Source organism: Hyaena hyaena, unplaced genomic scaffold (assembly GCF_003009895.1).
Source record: "Hyaena hyaena isolate Hyena2069 unplaced genomic scaffold, ASM300989v1 scaffold_509, whole genome shotgun sequence".
Lineage (NCBI taxonomy): Eukaryota > Metazoa > Chordata > Mammalia > Carnivora > Hyaenidae > Hyaena > Hyaena hyaena.
Window position 1 is genome coordinate 64,793 of NW_024081142.1, and position 18,939 is coordinate 83,731.

The 18,939-nt window shown below is 41.9% G+C and overlaps 1 long non-coding RNA gene across 1 annotated transcript in view; it reads right to left on the reverse strand.

The window, feature by feature from the left end:
* The window catches only part of LOC120247287, a 20,675-nt gene extending 13,478 nt beyond the window's left edge, over positions 1–7,197 (reverse strand). The window contains exons 1-2 of the long non-coding RNA XR_005532252.1: positions 7,022–7,197; positions 2,471–2,731 (exon numbers count right to left, since the gene is read on the reverse strand). This is a non-coding gene — a long non-coding RNA (uncharacterized LOC120247287). The remainder of the gene's footprint in view (positions 1–2,470; positions 2,732–7,021) is intronic.
* Between the last annotated feature and the right edge of the window lie 11,742 nt (positions 7,198–18,939).

Sequence of the window (18,939 nt, forward strand, 5' to 3'; positions counted from 1 at the left end):
GAGAGAGAGAGAGACAGCGTGAGCAGGGGAGGGTCAGAGAGAGAGGGAGTCACAGACTGAAACAGGCTCCAGGCTCTGAGCTGGCAGTCAGCACAGAGCCCGACGCGGGGCTCGAACCCATGAACCGCGAGATCATGACCCGAGCGAAAGTCGGACGCTTAACTGACTACGCCACACGGGCGCCCCACAGGGCTCTTTTCAATATGCCATGGAGAGTGGGGTTGCCTTTGACAAGGTGTTAAGAATCCGGTTAATTTTTCTTTCATATTCTAAAGCCCTTTTTTAATTAAGAAATGACAGAGTGCAAGATAGTAAGTGGTGTGAAAGGGGGTGCCCAATGAAAAGTAGCTTTCCCCTGGATTGTTTAGAATTATGCTCTTGCCTCACAATGCTCCCAAGAAGTCCTTGACATAGGACCTGCTGTGTTCATGTCAAGGGGCCAAAAGAAACATAAAGGAAAGGCAAAGATTCTCTCCACTGAACTTTTGGGGAAACCTTGTTCTGTCTCTGCCCATGCACCAGGGCTCTAAGCCTCTCTGAATGAGTGCTAAAGTCAGAGGCACATGGGCAGGGTTGATTCCAGAGCAGAAGTCTACCTGAGTCTTTGATTGTGGAAGTACGGCCTGGAGGCCATACAAAATATTTGACCCAGTGAAATATGGAGGTTAGGGTGGAAGGGGTAAAAGTGTGATCTCTGGCCTGTTGTCTGTTTATCATTATAGTGATGGGATGGTTCTTGCCTTGTGGTTTGGTGGAGATGTGCATGGAAATATAGATGGGCTGGAAGAGTAGAAAGTACTTTTTTCCCCCCACTAAATGAAGCTTTTTCCTCTTCCAAGCTAGATTCTGGCTGTGAATGGATTTGTCACTAGCTTCCTAATAAAACAAATTAGAGCAGTTGTTATGGTGACGGTGGTTTGCTTGATGCTAACTTGGGTCACGTAGCTCCTATCTGACCCAGTCCATTGCAGGCTCTGGAGCCTGAGTGTCCTGGTGCTGAATTTCAGCCAGAAATGAATCAATTAAACAAGACCAAGAGGAACATGAGCTACCAGGGCATTTGAACTTTATGAGGCCATGCAATTGACCTTCCACCCAATATTCATTTCTTTTGCCCTCATGTTACTCCTGTGCATCCAACATTGCCCAATAATGTTGAGAATGGGAGGTCTGATTTTAATCTGTTGTCACTCTCACCAAACAGCTGTATGTCTCTCTCAAGCTTTAACTGCTAATATTACAGTTAACTCTCTATTAGATATTATACCTAACACCTAATTATTTAATGTATCAGTAAAGATTAGGTTCTGTTGTAACAAAGACCTGAATATGGTAGCCTAAGTACACAGTGGTCTAAAATCTTTCACTTAAAAGAAGTTTGGAAGAAAGCAGGTCACGGTTTTGTATGGCAGCTCCATGAAGCCATTAAAAAGTCAGTACATAGTTTTCATCACCAGTCTTCTTAGAAGACTGCTGAAGGTCTAGCCATCACATCTGTGTCCCAGTCAGTAGGAAGGAGGAAGGAGGGAAAAGACAAAGGGCTCTTTTTCCCAGCAATGTCTGACAACTTTAAATCTCCTTACACAGCCTTCTTGGAAGTTCCATACAATATTACTCAGTACATCACCTATTACATGTCACTGAGTAGGAGTTTGTCACATGACTATAGCTAACTGCAAAGCAGTCTGGGAAATGCCTTTCAGCTGTGTGTATTGCTGGACCAAATAAAATCAAGGTTCCTTTGGCATGTCTGGGTGGCTCAGTCAGTTGGGTGTCCGACTTTGGCTCAGGTCATGATCTCATGGTTCATGGGTGCTAGCCCCGCGTCGGGCTCTGTGTTGACAGCTAGCTCAGAGCCTGGAGCCTGCTTCAGATTCTGTATCTCCCCCTCTCTCTGACCCTCCCCTGCTCACGCTGTCTCTTTCTCTCTCTCTCTCTCTGAAATAAATTTTTAAAAATATTAAAAAATCAAGGTTCCTTTTACTAAGCAAAAGACAAGAGTGGAAGCAAATAATAGTTTCTGCCACATTCATTTGGGTTTCTTGGGGGCTCTTTGTCTTTTGTCTTTCTGATATTAGGACTTTTTAAGGAGAAAAAGAAATAGAACTGAAATTCGCACTAATCCATTTTGTTAGTTACTATCAGATTTTATTTTTAAAAACATCCTGGAAAAGAGACTAAAGTCCCCATTTCTATCTTAATTAGAGGGTAGGCTTTTCCATACGTTTCTGTAATATATGTTCTGTCTCCACCAAAGGTCTGGAGGGGGTAAATGCCAAGTTTGAATGTGGCAGGTAGACACAGAGCTCTACAATTGGAGGGAGAGGTTAGGGCTGAATCCACAGATCTGGGGATCTCTAGGGTCAGATGAGGGTGTAAGCCCTAGGAAGCAATGGGTGAATATGAAAAACAAGAAGAAGCCCCAAAATAACCCAGGAAAACCTCAACATATATTTCTCTTGATTCTTACCTTCTGCTTTCACAATGTCTCTGGCCATCCATCCTCATTTGAGAGTTTCTTGACAATCATGGGTTTGGAATGTCTTTAACATGTTTGAATTCTCCAGAAATTAGGCATTCAGCCAGCACAGAGGGTTGGTAAGAACTTCTGGCCAAACTTTAAGAGGTTCTCAGAGAGCACATGTTATTTTCCTTGAAATGCCAGCTTCTTCCATGAGTAATTTCATCTCTAATCCCGCAGGCTCACATATCAGATTTACCTGATAAAGTCCTATCAGATAAGAATTAAGAATTAATTAAGACAGTCTTGATTTTCAAGTGAGTAGAGCTAATAATTTTATTTTGTTAAAAACCAAACATGTTTGGTTCTAACATGTATGGTGATACATTATGAAAGATTTTCTTAGCACTCCTGCCCTGAAATCCTTTCCTCCACTCCACTGAGTCTGCTATGATCTTGCATGAATGGAGGTCACTGGTGGTAGAGCAGCTTTTAAAATAATCTGCAGTGTCTCCCAGTTCCTGCAGTGCTCTCCTCCCTGCCCCCACTCCTGTCTTCCAACTATCCCTACACTAGAGCAAACTTCTAATTTGTCTGCCTCAATGTCTGTTTCCCATTGGGGTGTAAACTCTTGGAAAAGAAGAACAGGTCTTATTTAAACTTGACAGCCTCGGCATCTTGCACAGTGCCTGGCATTTATCTAGTCCTCGTTAAATATTTTTGAATGGATGGATGGATAAATAATAAAGAGCTCCCAATCATACTGCTCTTGTAGAAACTGAAAACACTTCTATTAACAGGCCAAGATTGGCTGTCATGGACTGCATTAATGTGATACTATGTTCTGTTGGTTTGACTTCTTACACACTCAGTGTTGTGCAGAATGCCAGGTCACAAAAAAAATGAAACTTGGTCACAAAAAAAGAGAATTGGAGGAGGAAGAAGAGGGGGAGGCAGAGAAAAAGATGGAGGAGGAGAAGAAAGGAGGAGAAGGAGGAAAAGGAAAAGCATATGGTTTTCTAAATTCTGTACATGTGGAAACATAGGGATGCACTTCATTTCTTGTATCTAACAACAAGGTTCATAGTGTTACCAAAAAGGAAAAACCTAAAGGAGTGAACTTAACAATTGAGAGGTTTGAGGAGAAAAGGGTAAATAAAATGCTTGTCTTTCTTGGAGGAAAAATGAGAATCCTTTTGTCAATGATTAACCAATGTAACCTTTAAGGTGGTAAGGAGAGGCAGCATGTTGCTGAACTTGACTCACTCCACAACCCTTGGCCAACCTGATCCTGTCTCTTGTGTTCACCTCCTCTGAAACTCTCTCCTTGGATCTTTGTTAAAGGATTCTTGCCAAGCAGACTAGCCTTGTCAGCACCGAGCCTCATCCTCAGATACCATCTCGGCCATCTGTGCTGTTTTAGCGATGCTCAGGGCCATTCCTCTCCAGTCGTTTCATGACCTTTCTTTTTGTGGTGGCCATTGTTACAGGTTCTTGCTTCAGACATTAGTCGCATACGCTTCAGGTCTTAGTCCTTAAGGAGATAAAAAGTTGTGTTTTGTAAGGACTGAGGATGGAGGGTGTGATCAAGAGTTTTACTGCTGCCTCTGACTCCCTGAGGATCTTCCACAGCAGTGAGTTTGCTGACCTGACAGGATTCACAGTTTGGGAAGCAGTGCCCTGGCTTCCTTCCCATCTTTGGCTTGGCCATTCGATTACAGGAGCCTGGTGAGCTCTGTGGAGTCTAAGAGAGAGGCTCCTTACTTAGCTCTGTCACAGAAGAAAAATGCAAATCCTTCTGACCAGAAATGGGTTGTACCTGCAGTTAGTCAGTGCACCATGCCTTTGGACAGTATTTGTCATGGTAGTTTGGGGACTTGCGGCATTAGCTTACACAGGCATAATTAGTTTTTAAATGGTTTTTAAAAATATTTATTTTTGAGAGAGAGAGAGCGTGAGCGAGAGAGAGAGAAGGTGAGCAGGGGAGGGGCAGAGAGAGAGGGAGACACAGACTCTGAAGCAGGCTCCAGGCTCTGAGCTGTCAGCCCAGAGCCCAATGTAGGGCTCGACTCAAACCCACGAACTGTGAGATCATGACCTGAGCCCAAGTCCAATGCTTAACTGACTGAGCCACCTAGGTGCCCTGAAGAACCATAATTATTAAAGATTTTGTTTCCTGGGCTTAGCTGAAACATAATCAGAACCTCTGGAGAAGGCACCTCTAGAATTTTCATAAAGGAGAGGCTTGGGGTCAGCAGTCTGTTCAGTAAAGGGGCTACAGTTCTTGTCTTGAAACTGTTTCAGTAGTAAATACAGTTTGACTTAGTCTTTGTAACTGAATAAAGCTTAAACTGAAAGCAAGCAAATGTCCATCAGTAGGTGAAGGGATAAACAAATTGTGGTATATCTTCACAATGGACAGTGATTCAGCAATAAAGAGGAATAAACTAATGTATAGGTAACTATAAGGATAAATTTCACAGACACTATGCTGAACAGAAAGAAGCCAGAAACGAGAAAATACACATTGCCTATTGTATTCATAAAAGAACCCTAGAAAAGACAATCTAGCCTATAAGTGACTGGAAAGGGATCAGGGCTTGCTGGTCTGGGAGGTGGAGTAAGGATCGACTGGGAGAGGGAGAGGGATTTCCGGTATGGTGAAAATGTTTGTTTGGAAATCTTTGTGATTGTGGTTACATGTGCATATAAAATTGTCGAAATTCAACAAAACCTCCACTTATGATGAGTGCATTTTATTGTATGTAAATGATATCTCAACACAATTTATTTTAACAAAGAGCAGTGGATTCTTTTTTTTTTTTTAAGTTTATTTATTTTGAGACAGAGAAAGCTCAAGAGAGAACATGAGGGGGGGAGGGGCAGAGAGAGAGGGAGATAGTATTCCAAGCAGGCTCCACACTGTCAACACATAGGCCATTGAGTGGCTCAGACTCACAAACCATGAGATCATGACCTGAGGTGAAATCAAGGGTTGGATGTTTAACTGACTGAGCCACCTACATGCTCTCACAGAGCAGTGGTTTCTAAAGATTCACACCTTATGGAAGAATGATGTAATAAATTTCCATTGTTCATATCATATCAATGTACCTTACTATTTTTATAAAATTTGAGGTAGCTTTTGGTGCTCAGAGTTATTGGGTGGATGTTCTCTCTGAACACTTCTTGGTAGCCCTGCAGATCCTTGGCAGTGAAGCCCAAGGTTCTGTACTTGAACATGTCCCCAGGTGATTCTTATCTGCAGTTGAGCCCCTCTGCTAATGTTACCTAGTGCCCTGAGTGTTGGGAGCCATTCTGAGCCCACTAGTCGAGAAAGCTCCTGGTGAGGTTAAAGGATTGGCACGGTCTCTTGCCAATCAGATGATGACCGATATCCAGCCCCACTCAATTATTTCTGCTTGAGCACTGACCCCCAAGATACCTTGTTGATCGGTATCGGGAGTGACTTGTCCCCTTATTCTGGCTCTGGTATGATGATTGCACCTTGTGTAGCAACTTATTGTGGGAACAACTTCTTTTGATTATGGGAACAGACATCGTGTCTCCAGCAGGTTCTGTTTTCCTCCATACTTTACCTTGAGCTATGAACAGGCTAATGACCCTTACTCATAAAAGAAAGATTGACCTTTATGTGTACAGTTCTGTTTCTACCATTGTATTAGTCTAAGAGGTTCATACAGCTCAACATATAAATCAGCTAACCAAAATGTCTCTCATGCCCTAGCTATTTAAGAAATCAGAAAACTAGATAGAAAGGTAAATACACTCAAAGAGGCTATTTATTCTATGTATTGGAAATGAGCTAAACTCTTTAAAGGAATGGTTGGCTCTCCAATGCCATAAAGAATATAACTGGAAAATCAAGTCTTGCCCGGAGACAAAGAGCTTAACTTAGAGAGAAGGAACAGATAAGGGCAGAACATAAGTTACTCTATACCTTTGGTAACTAATGATGTATAGCAGTCCCTTCCCTAAGGCCTACATTCCTTCCACAAACACCTTCCCTTACACTGGCAGCTGTGATGAGGATGAATAAAGAGTATCTACAGCTTAACCTATGAATTAATCTTAGCGTTATTAAAATGTGTATGTTATCCTGTTTTTCACTAAGAACGCCCTGTTATTTTCTTAGTTACTCAACCTCACTATATTTGGGCCAGTTTTGCAAGAATGCTTCTATGAAACCTGTTTCTGTACCTTTCGAAAACATCACAGAGAACTATCCATTGTAAAAATTCCATTTTCTGATGCCATGTTAACGTTTGACCTATAAATAAAGACATCAAAACCAACAGGGCAGAGATGCCTGCCTGGTGATCAGAAAGAATCTCAGGGCTCTCTTCCTCCCTCCCTCGCTGACACCGTCCATCCTTCAGGGGCCCCTGGACCTGGCCGGAGCTGGATTCCGGCACATGAGGATTTTTGATCTGTCTTTGAATGACAAACAACTTGCTGATGTTGGCCAGACACAATGAGCTTGGGGCCCAAGAAAACTGTTATTACTTTATCAAGTTCATGAACTTCAGTATTACTTACAAGGCCTCGTTGGCAAATAGCTGCAATATATCCTTGACTAATTTGCTTGCAGTAATCTTATCTCGTTAACCAAGGGGTATTGATGGTTTTGTTTGAGCATCTGATAGGTTTCAGAATACTTGAACCAAGTGTCATCCCAGACAGCCAGTCTTATAGGAACTGGTATTCTTTGTGGCTCATCATCTCTTCTAGCACCATCCTAGAGTTTCTCTTTGGGAGGACAAAGTTGGTGATATCTTTATGACATCACCTAACACTTAGTGACTGCTTACAGAATGCCGAGCTGATCACTTGGCAGTCATTGTGTCATTTAATCCTTACACTATCCAAATGAAGAGGAATCTGCGATTCAGAGGGATTGGGGGACTTGCCAGAATGTTCACAGCTGCTTTAGCATCAGAGCTAGACTTCAACCCATGTCCAGCACTACAGCGGTGGCTCTTAGCCATGCTTTCACATTAGAATCAGCTGAGGAGCTTGTAAAACTCCTAATGCCTAGGCTCTCCCCTCCAGAGCAGTTAAATCAGAATCTCTGGGAGTGTGATCCAGTATGTTTAAAAAGCTCCTTGATGATTCTAATGTGAAACAAAGGCTAGGAACCCTGCTTTAACTTCTGGACCCTAAGCCACGATGTTATAATAAAAGATGATGAGCATAGCACACCACGTTCACCTGGAACTGAGTAGTTTGCTTCTTTTAAGGTCCTCACGCTAATTATGACCCTACTCTCTCCTTCCTGTGATTTAGCATTGTTATGCAGGTATCAGCTTTCAGGGAGCCCTTGTCCTGTTAGAGAATATAGTGTTCCTGAGTTGAATGGGTATATTCAGAGGATCTTTCCTTCCTTCCTTCCTCTAACATTTACCGACTACCTGCCATGCATTAGGCACTGGTTATACAAAGTGAACAAGCCCACATATGCTCCCAGGGATATTTCCCTGGAAGGGGAAAGGAAGCTCAAGGAGATCAAGGACACACAGAGGGGTCAGCAAAGTCTCCCTGGAGGAGATGCCAGCTGAGTGAACTGGTGATTAGAGATTAGTCAGGTGAGGGAAGAGTAACATTGTAGGCTGGGGGACTACATGAGCAGAGACACAGGACATGAGATGGCAGAAGCATGAGGTAGACTCTCTCTGCTCTTCCAGGTGTAGGAACCACACAGAGGCAAAGAATGAAGAGTAATAAGCCAGAAGAAGAAGATGAATGACCATCAAATCATGTTGGGGAACTTGTACTTTGTCCTGGAGGAGCCAATAGGCCACTGAAGTGTTTCAAACAGGAGAATGATGTGATCAAGAGTCAATGTTTATGGTAGTGTTGGAGGAATAGAAACTCAGGAAGCAAATATGGAGGAGAGAAAAGGCAGCAACTATGCCTTCTAGCATTCTACTCTATCTTCCGTTAGAATGGAAATATCCCAATGAGTATAGCTGAGGGGATATGGCTGTTAACCTGACCAGCTTATTGAACAGATCAATAAAGACTGACTTGATTGTAGCTGGTAATGACAAGCTCCATTCCTTCTTGGCCCAGCAATCTTCTTATAATTGGAGAAAGAAAATGCTTGTCAGCCTAGGGATGGGTTTTCATAACATGTCTCTAGGGATCCATGAACCCGCTGAAATTGTGTGCAAAATTCTGTGTATTTTCCTGGAAGAGGGTCTGTAGCTTTCATCGTATATTCAAAGGCATTCAGGACCCACAAACTGAGTAGTTGAAGATTAAAATACAAAAGTTTAGGTAACGACGGTGTATTCCTTGGGCTGACCTGGAGAAAGGCCTTGGGAGAAAGGACTACATGGATTCTCACAAGTACTTTTAAAGGTGAAATTTTAGGTACCAGACTCCTTGCATTGCCTGTAAAGCATACTTATAAGCTCATACATGCTTACCTCTGATGTAAAGCATTTGAAGAACATTTTTTAAGGCAAAGTGTGTAAGCCTGATTCTTGACTTTAGAACTGAAAGACAAGCTGACTGTAACAAAGGAATGAACGTTGCCCAGAGGGGACTCCTGTTAGGAGCAGCAGCTGTTGAGATGATTGGTGTTGCAGGTGCCGGAGCCGAGGTCTGAGAGGGCTGCTGGCTCTGAGGCCCAGATGGCCTGCTGAGAAGGAGCCCAACTACCCACGTTGCCCAGGCTTTTGTTGTAACTGTGTATCCATATGAGCAAATATGTGCTCCCCACCTTGCCTTGATTCATGTTGACAGAGTTACTTGGTAAAGCAGGCGGATAAGAGTGACTCTCCCAGCAGGAAAAGTCTGCCTCTGCTGCTTCATGACCAGCTCTCCTGTGATAATGAGCTTCACCCCATGCCACCTCTCAAGCTGCTGTCCCCTTTGGAAGCAGCCACATTAAAGAGGTTAATGTTTTCACAGTAAGTGCTATATGGGTGGGAGGGGGTGTCCCGTGTGTGTGTGTGTATGTGTGTGTGTGTGTGTGTGTGTTTACAACCAGAGTCTGGCAGGACTAATTAATTTTCTCCTCTCCAACAACCGCAGATACATTGTCCACGCATGGTCTGAGCTTCATCTGGCCTATAGTTTCTTCCTTTGCAAAAGGCAGATGTTGCAAAAATGTTACTCCTGCTTAATACATTCATGAGCTCCCCATTTTTTAGAGCCACAGAATCCTGAGGTTTATATCTAGGCACCACTGATGTTAACAAGAAAGGTCTTAGGTATTCCTCTGCTCTGGTCAGGAGGCTCTGCCTTTATCACTTTTATGCATTGGGTTTCCAGAAGATTTCATTCGATTGAAGGTCAACTAAAAATTAGAAGGACTTCAAAAAGTAGAGTATGAAAACTATTGGTCCAGACACAAAGTCTGAGAAAGGGTAGGCTAACCTAGGAGCTGCGTGGGAAGTCTATCTCTGAGTTACCGAAATGGTGCCAGGTAACTCAGGTTTCCACACTCAAGTCCTTACATGGCTGGGAACAAGTAACTTGATTCCATTCCCAATGCAGTGGAAGGTAGCCCACATTAGAAAACTTAAAAACAATCCTCCCTGGCTTGCCCTTTTTCTGATAAGTACTTTGCTCAATGCATGCAAGGTTTCAGTCAGTGGAAAGTTGGCAGGCAGCTGAAATTTAGAAACCAAATATGCACGTCAAGGTGTTGTTTATCACATAAGAGTGATTTACTTTATCATTGAATCAATTTTAAAACCTTAATATGGTTCCCAAGAAGATGTCAAATTTGGAAAAGGGTAGGAAAAAACTGAAGAGAGAAAAAAACTATAGAAAAGTGAGAACCATTTAACTGAATTCTTTGCAAAATTTAAATTCTGCTTTGTCTGGTATGAATGGATTAGTATGGGTACCTGTTTTGTTAATAGATTTTTGATTCTACTTCCAACCCCACTAAATAACCGTAGTGTAGAAAAAATACTTAGAGACTATTGGTTTGAAGAGACATCCAATTATTAGCCTGCTGAAGGAGCCCATATGTCTAGGCCTGGCTTTGTCTGGGGAAGAAGGACTTATAAGTCCTATTCATCAGGCTCTTCACGATTCCTATTCCATTTCAAGCCTTTTCCATCATCATTTCCCCCATGAACAACTGTGGATTACTACCTGTTCCTAAACCTACCTGATACGTTCACTACTTCCCAACCTTCCTATATTCCATTCACTTTATTGAGAATACTCATATATCTTCCTGAAAAACGCTGCAACACTCTTCAAAATCCAGCTCAAGAATCACCTATTCTCTGGAGCCTTCTGTAGCAAACTCAGTCATTCACTCCATCATACAGTCCTTATCACATGGTAATGTGATTCTTCCAGTGATTTTTTTCTTTACTGAACCATGAACTCCTTGAGGTTTGTGATTATGTTTTGTTTATCCTTTTATCTCCAGTGTGTATCACAGGGCTATGCATATGGTAGGTGTTCAGTATGCATTTTTTAACATAAATGAATGATTTGATGACTTTTAAGGTCCCTGATAGCTCTAAAACTGTATTTCCTATGACTTAGGAATGGAGACAAAAATTTCAGAATTCTGTAAGACCGGCAAACAGTCTATTCTACAGGCTATTGTCTGGGAATCAAAATAAAAGTATCCAGATTGTCACCATCTCCTAGAGCTAGTTCATTTGTATTTGGCACTACCCAAGCAACTCTGTCAGTTACTTTCTTTAGCATCCATCTACATATTGTGAGGTCAGAAATCTTCAGCCTATGGGCGTAGAATGGAGGAAACAAGGTCTGGGATCATCAGCTATCTTTAATTTGGGGAGCACATGGTGGCTCACTGAGATTCAACTGATAAAACCTGATGTGATTGAAGCTTGAAGAACTTGGGTAGTTAAAAAGGAAAAGAAGTAAATGGATATGTGTGTTGCTGTTGCTATGCAATCCAAATGATACTTTGATTTTCTGGGTTTTGTTTTTTTTTTTTTTTTTTTTTGTGTTGCTGTTGCTATGCAATCCAAATGATACTTTGATTTTCTGGGTTTTGTTTTTTTTTTTTTTTTTTTTTTACCTTCTTTCTCTTCTTCTTGCTTCGAAGTTTGGCTTCCAAAATAATGTGTTTATTCATGAATGATTTTATGTATGGGAAAAAAAAGTTGGCTTTGAAAATAGCTCTTCTGAACTAGGAAGTTCATTCAAGGTGCTACTACAATGAGGAGTGGTAGATATTTAAATTTAGTTCCCCAGGTATTAGATTCTAGAAAATTATGCAGGAATACAGAATGCCAAGCTTTCATTCTCAGGAGTTTTCCTCAAAGAAAAACAAAACTGGATAATGTAGGTTCTGCAAAGTCTAATCTTCTCAATAACCTGCTGGCTAATGTGTAGGCATTTATAACAGGGACCCCAAGCTATAGTGGCTTAAAAGGGACACAAGTTGCTCTTGTGTGACAGTTCAGTGTAAACACTACAAGGTTGGCTCAGTACGTGCTTTGTACAAGGGACCCAGGCTCCTTCAGTCTCACAGCTTCACCATTCCTCGGGTGTCCCTCTTCCACACTGCCCAGTTGAGCTACCAAGCCTGCTTGCATTCCAGCCAGTGGAAGCAGATAAGGGCAGGTAGAAAAGCTGTCCCCTTCCCTTTTCAGCAATGCCTGGCAGTTGCACAAATCACATTTGATTGTTTTGGGTTGGGTAGAATGCAGCCATATGGCTATGTGCTAGTTAAAAACCAGGGGTTTTATTATTACAGAAGAAGGGAGCAGGGGCCCTAAGGGACAACTGTCAGTTTCTGCTACATTATCAATTCATGACATTTCCTCAGATTTGACCTTCATTACAGTTACATCTATTATGTAAAAACCTCCTTTTCTTATTAAAAAGGAACTTATATATCTGGCATCTGTGGACATATGTGGGCTCCTTACTTGGTCCTGAAAGTTTCCTTGATTGATTTCCAAAAGTCCCATAAGAAAGACATAATTAGAATATACTCATCTAAGAGTTTAAGAGTCCATTGGGGTTTTATGCCCAAATATATGAAGAGCAAAACTGACCTAAGGAACATTGCCATCACATTTAAAATTTTACTTTGAGAGGTGCCTGGGTGGCCTAGTTAGTTAAGTGTCTGACTTTGGCTCAGGTCATGATCTCATGGTTCGTGGGTTCGAGCCCCGTGTCGGGCTCCGTGCTGACAGCTAGCTCAGAGCCTGGAGCCTGTTTCAGATTCTGTATCTCCCTCTTTCTCTGATCCTGCCCTGCTCATGCGCTCTCTGTCTCTCTCTCTTTCTCTCTCTCTCTCTCTCTCTGTCAGAAATAAATAAAACATTTAAAAAAATAAATAAATAAAATTTTACTTTTAAAGAAGGGTGAGGAAGTTTTCCTCTCAAGTGCTAAGGATCTATAGAAGAATAGTTGTTGATTATGGAGCACTGTGTTGTTGTTTTTTTTTTCTTTTTTTTAATGTTTTATTTATTTCTAGGAGAGAGAGAGAGACAGCGTGAGCAGGGGAGGGTCAGAGAGAGAGGGAGTCACAGACTGAAACAGGCTCCAGGCTCTGAGCTGGCAGTCAGCACAGAGCCCGACGCGGGCCCGAACCCATGAACCGCGAGATCATGACCTAAGCGAAAGTCGGACGCTTAACCGACTAAGCCACCCAGGCGCCCCTGGAGCACTGTGTTTAAATTTTTTAAAAAGTTTATTCCTTTTTTGTGTGTGTGTGAGAGAGAGCAAGCAAGGAAGGGACAGAGAGAGAAGGAGAGACACAGAATCCCAAGCAGGCTCCATACTGTCAGTGCAGAGCCTGATGTGGGGCTCGAACCCATGAACTGTGAGATTATGACCTGAGCCCAGAACAAGAGTCAGACACTCAAATGACTGAGCCACCCAGGTGCCCCTGTGTTTCCAGTCTTTTTTTTTTTTTAATGTTTTATTTATTTCTAGGAGAGAGAGAGACAGCGTGAGCAGGGGAGGGTCAGAGAGACAGGGAGTCACAGACTGAAACAGGCTCCAGGCTCTGAGCTGGCAGTCATCACAGAGCCCGATGCGGGGCTCGAACCCACAAACCACGGGACTCAAACCCACAAACCCATGACCTAAGCAAAGTCGGATGCTTAACCAACTAAGCCATCCAGGCGCCCCCGTGTTTCCAGTCTTAAGGAGAATTGCAAGCGGCAATTCCTATGGCAAAGTCACTGTCATTTTCTTCCTTACCTCAGACCTTAAAATCACCTTACATTTTTAGAGATTCTTTCACATTATTTCATGTTAATTCTTTTTTGTTATTGTTGTTTTCCTTTCCCTAGTCATTGTCCATAACTGCAGCCCTCAGACTTGTTTGACTCTTTCTTGGAAAACAGTGCTCTGTCCAGTGACCAACTGACCAACCAGTGCCAGGCTGACTCTTCTCTGCCTATCTGTAAACCCTCTTTCTTCACTGGCTCCCAACTGTGTGCCTGTAATTTCCACCATTAGGATGCCTCCTCTGGATAGGATCGTTTTCTCTGCTGTTTCCCTTCTGAGAAGAATAGCATCTGAGCAGCCAAGAAAACACCAGAGTGGCTTACCTTTTCAGATTAGCTGCACAGAACAGAATTTAAGGGCAGGAGAGAGGCATGCTTTGATGAGGGACTAGGAGCTGCAGTTCTTAGAAAACCACATAACCATGTCTAAGGTAGGGAGCAGAGAGTAGGGGCCTGGGGTGGGAGTGAATTTGGGGAGGTTCCCATATAATGTCTATCACTGCCCCTTCCATAGAGTTCCCATACTCTTCAGTATGGTCAAATGTCATTTGCCCAAATGAATGATGCACAGTTATACACTTTCATGTCCAGAACTTGATGCTTCTATGGTTTACAAATGTCTTTTCTTGCGTCTTAGGGGATTAATAATAGTATCTAACCTGTACTGAAGGCTAACTCTATGCCAGACACTATGCTTCTGACTTTGTCTCCATTAATCTTTACAGCATATCTTTGAGGTATAGATTATTAATCTTGTTTTACAGATAGGAAAACTGAGGCCCTTGGACGTGAAGTACTATTTCCAATGTCAGAAAGCTACTGAGTTCCAAAGGGGAGATTCAGTGTCATGCCTGCCTGATGAGGAAGCTATGTGCTTATTGGGAGGGTCTTAACCATTAAGTAATGGACACTTTGAGCGTCTAATGGCCAGGATTGTCTCCCCCAGCATTCAGCTGTAGAGAGTTTAAAATTTCTATTTATGGGCAATTTTATTATCTCTCTGCCCCCCTTGAACATGTACTCTTCACCTAAAGAACTCCACACTCTGTGGGAATACTCCTCCCAACCTCTGGGTAACGTAAGACCTCTTTTCCCTAGGCCCCTCCTCACTGTGAAATGTGGATTCCAAAGTACTTGTCCATTTGAAGAAAAAGATGGAACTGGGGAAGGAAGGCTGCCTGCCCCCAAGTTGCACTTAGAATTATTCATAGGCTGTATGAAGAATAAGGATGCAAATGAGAGTAAGACCAGGACTGCTCTGAAGGCTCCCAGCCCAGGGAATGAGGACCGGCTGGTGCCACATCCCCAGGGACCAAAAGCAGCCATGGGGAAGTCTGGCTTCTGACCTGGAAATGCAGAGCAGGCCAGAGGGTAAAGGGCACCCTAGCGCCAGCAGCTGTTTGCCTGGAAAGATTGAAAATCTCACCATGGGTCCTAATTAGTCCTTCCTCGACTGGGCCAGAGGTCTTCTCAGGAGACCCAGCAGTGTCTTTTATGAATAAATGGGACCCCTGGGAGTGTATATTCCTCTTCACTGCCCCTAGTGTTTATTTACATAATAATTTATTTATATTATAAACACATTGTGGTTTGTTCAGCCTTATAGTGATTTCCCCCCATCCTCCTTGCCTTTTTCTTTTTCCCCAAAGCTCCTTGAAAATTTTGGTGTTTCAAGGAACTTACAGAGTCCCAGATGTCTTATGTAATGATAGGGAACTCGATGCACGACTGTAATCATCAGACCTCTAATAGAAACTAAGTGACAGCAGGGGGGAGGAAGCCTGTATGGAAGTCACCCAAGCCAGTCAGATGAGGCTGCTGCCTGCTGCCCCTGGAATATGGGTCAGATCAGAAGGAAAGGTTGGCCTGGTTGGGAGGTGGTGGTGTGGCACAGCTGGGGAGGAAGGCCAGGCAGCCAGGAGGCCCTACCCGGACTAGCGGACTAACGGGAGTGTTTTGAATTGCTCTCCTGAATAAGCTAGGTCTCAGTAGACAGCAGACGTGATTTGAACGATATTGGTAAGGAATTGGTGATTTGTAGGTTGTATTGTTACTTCTGGGTCCTTAGAATGAAGGAATTTCTAGTTCCTTATAGCACTAGCAAATTGGGAACAGAAAAATAAAAGTTTAATTTTTTTTAATGTTTATATTTTTGAGAGACAGCAGGTGGAGGAAAGGCAGAGAGCGAAGAAGACACAGACTCCAAAGCAGGCTCCAAGCTCTGAGCTGTCAGCACAGAGCCCGATACCGAGTTTGAACTCAGGAACCATGAGATTATGACCTGAGCTGTAGTCTGATGCTTAACTGACTGAGCCATTCAGGTACCCCAGAAAAATAAAAGTTTAGTCTTTTTTAAGAAACTAATTTTTATTTTTGTTATTTTAATATGTTTATCTATTTCTGAGAGAAAGAGAGCGCGAATGCAAGCAGGGGAAAGGAAGAGAGACCGGGGGAAAGAAGATCTGAAGCAGGCTCCATGCTGACGTCACAGAGCTAGATACAGGGCCTGAACTCATGATAGGTAAGATCATGACCTGACCTGAAGTCAGACACTTAACCGACTGAACCACCCAGTGCTCCTAATTTTGATTTTTAAGAGAAAGGCTAGGCCAAAGAGAGCCTTGTGAGGTGTGATTCTCCAAGTGAAAAACATGTCTTTTTGAGGAATTGGATTTAGAAGGGAAAAGAAAGCTTAACATGGGATCAACTCAAGGGAGCTAATACAGGAGATCTAGTTAACATCTCCAGAAACAGGTGAATGTGGGCAGAGATGAGGTTGAACACAAATCATTAGCTTTTTCCACTTGTTACTCTTCTCTGCCAAAGATTAATGGAAGAAGGTGATCCTTGCTGCAACTATGCAATGACCGGTTGCAAATGTTGCACCCCAGGAATTATTCAGAGTATTTATCCTGCAATTAGTGTAGGCTGCTTACTAATTCTTATTCGTTCTTTTTTGCGTGCTCCAAGTGAAAGGCTCATCAAATAACCACTTAATAACAATATTCTCTCTGTTCTTATTTTATCTCAGAAGTGCTTACTAAACATTAAACTATAGATAAGTTATAATTATTCCAGGCTTTTAAAGATCTAAAAATCTAGAATCTGGTAGTTTTCCTACTGACCATCTCTTCTAAATTTGCTTTTTAGTATGAAATACTTTACATGTAAAAGAAAATGGATATATTTAGATAACATCTATATATACACAATTTCAAGTTGGATAATAAAATTAACTTGTGTAACCACCTAGCCTAAAATGTCACTGGTTATGTCTGAAGCTCTCTGCATACCTCTCCTTAGTTGTATCTCTCTTCTGTCCCGTGAGGAAATATCTACTCTGCTGAATTTTGAATTTATTATTGTCTGGCTTTTTTTTTTTTTTACAGTTTTTAAACTACATTAGTATACATCTCTTTAAAATAAATTATTTAGTTTTTTTATTTTCATGTAACTGGAAGCATACTATACATATCCTCTGTGTTCTGTTAATTTCCTTCTACGCTATGTTAACAAGTATAGCTATTCCTCATTCATTTTTATTCCAGAATAGTTTTCCATCATTTGGATTTTCCAAATTTACTTACACCTTTCCCTGTTGATGGATATTTGAGGTGTTAACCTGTTTTAGGCTATTGCGAATTGTGTGCTGTGAACATTCTTGTTTTAATCTCTTTGCACACACTACCATGCCAAGCATTCACCAGACAGGAGGAAGGAGGAATTGGAAGGGAAAGAATATGTATTCTCTCCTCATGGCACATATCACTTCTACTTATGTCTTCTTGGCCAAAATGTAGTAAGGTGGCCATGCCTACCTTCAAAGGATACTGGGAAAATGTAGTGCCTTATTTGGAATGGCAAGTACCCAGGTAAAGTCTCAGAGGAGAAAGAGAATGGTTACTGGGAGTCTTCTGCCTGTCTGTGCCACAGCGTTTAACATATGTTTGGAAAAAATGTGTGTAAGGAGTGTAATTGTTGGGTTTCATGTTCTGCTTATGTCTATTACATCATGCTTTTAATAGTGCTGTTTAAGTCCATAAGGTGTTTGGTCTATACATTATTGAGAAAACTATGATAATATTTTTCACTGTGGGTGACGGTGAACTTGCATATTCCTCTTTGTAGGTCCATCAATTTTTGAGTTACATGTTTTCAACCTATTTGATTAGGAACATACAAGTTTAGAATTGTGTTTTCCTGCCAAATTGAACATTTATTCATAAACAGTGACTCTCTTTGTCTTAGTAATAATTTTTTGCGTTTTGTGTCTGTTTAGTCTACTATAAATATAGCCACTCCAGATTTTGTTACTACTTACCTACTATACGGTTTCCCATTTTCAAATTATAAGCATGATTGTATTTTAGTTCTGTGTATCTTCACACAGGTAAGTAGCCCCATTCTAGCCATCTTTCTCATTTAAACTCAGAGATGTTGGTTTATATAAATTGCTTTAATTTACTGATGTACTTGGGTTAATTTTGACAATATGATTTTATGCTTTATAATTATTATAGCTTTTTTGTGTGTATCCCTTTTCCCCTTTTATTGCCTTATTTCAGAGTGTTTGAGTCTACAATTCATACTAAAATTTTTCCTTCTAAGTTATATACTCCATGTATGGTATTTTTGATTGTTTGCTCTAGAAAGTCTTAAGTTAATCAATATTTCCTCTCTTTTCTGGAAAAATGTGAGAACTTTAACTCCTGTCATAGTTTTCTGACTTATATGTGGTTTCTCCATATACTTGTTCTCTTTTTCAAGTTCCACAAATTAGACATTATTATTGTTGTATTAAGAGTAGAAATCTAGGGGCGCCTGGGTGGTTTAGTCGGTTGAGCTTCCGACTTTCGCTTAGGTCATGATCTCGCGGTTCGTGGGTTCGAGCCCCGCGTTGGGCTCTGTGCTGACTGCCAGCTCAGAGCCTGGAGCCTGTTTCAGAGTCTGTCGCTCCCTCTCTCTCTGACCCTCCCCTGCTCACGCTGTCTCTCTCTCTCTCTGCTAGAAATAAATAAAACATTTAAAAAAAAAAAAAGAGTAGAAATCTAGGGGTGCCTGGGTGGCTCAGTTAGTTAAGCATCTGACATCAGCTCAGGTCATGATCTCATGGGTCGTGAGTTCGAGCCCTGCATCAGGCTGTGCTGACAGCTCAGAGCTCTGAAGCCTGCTTCGGATTCTTTGTCTCCTGCTCTCTGCCTCTCCCCTGCTCATACTCTGTTTCTCTCTCTCTCAAAAAAAAAAAAAAAAAAAAAAAAA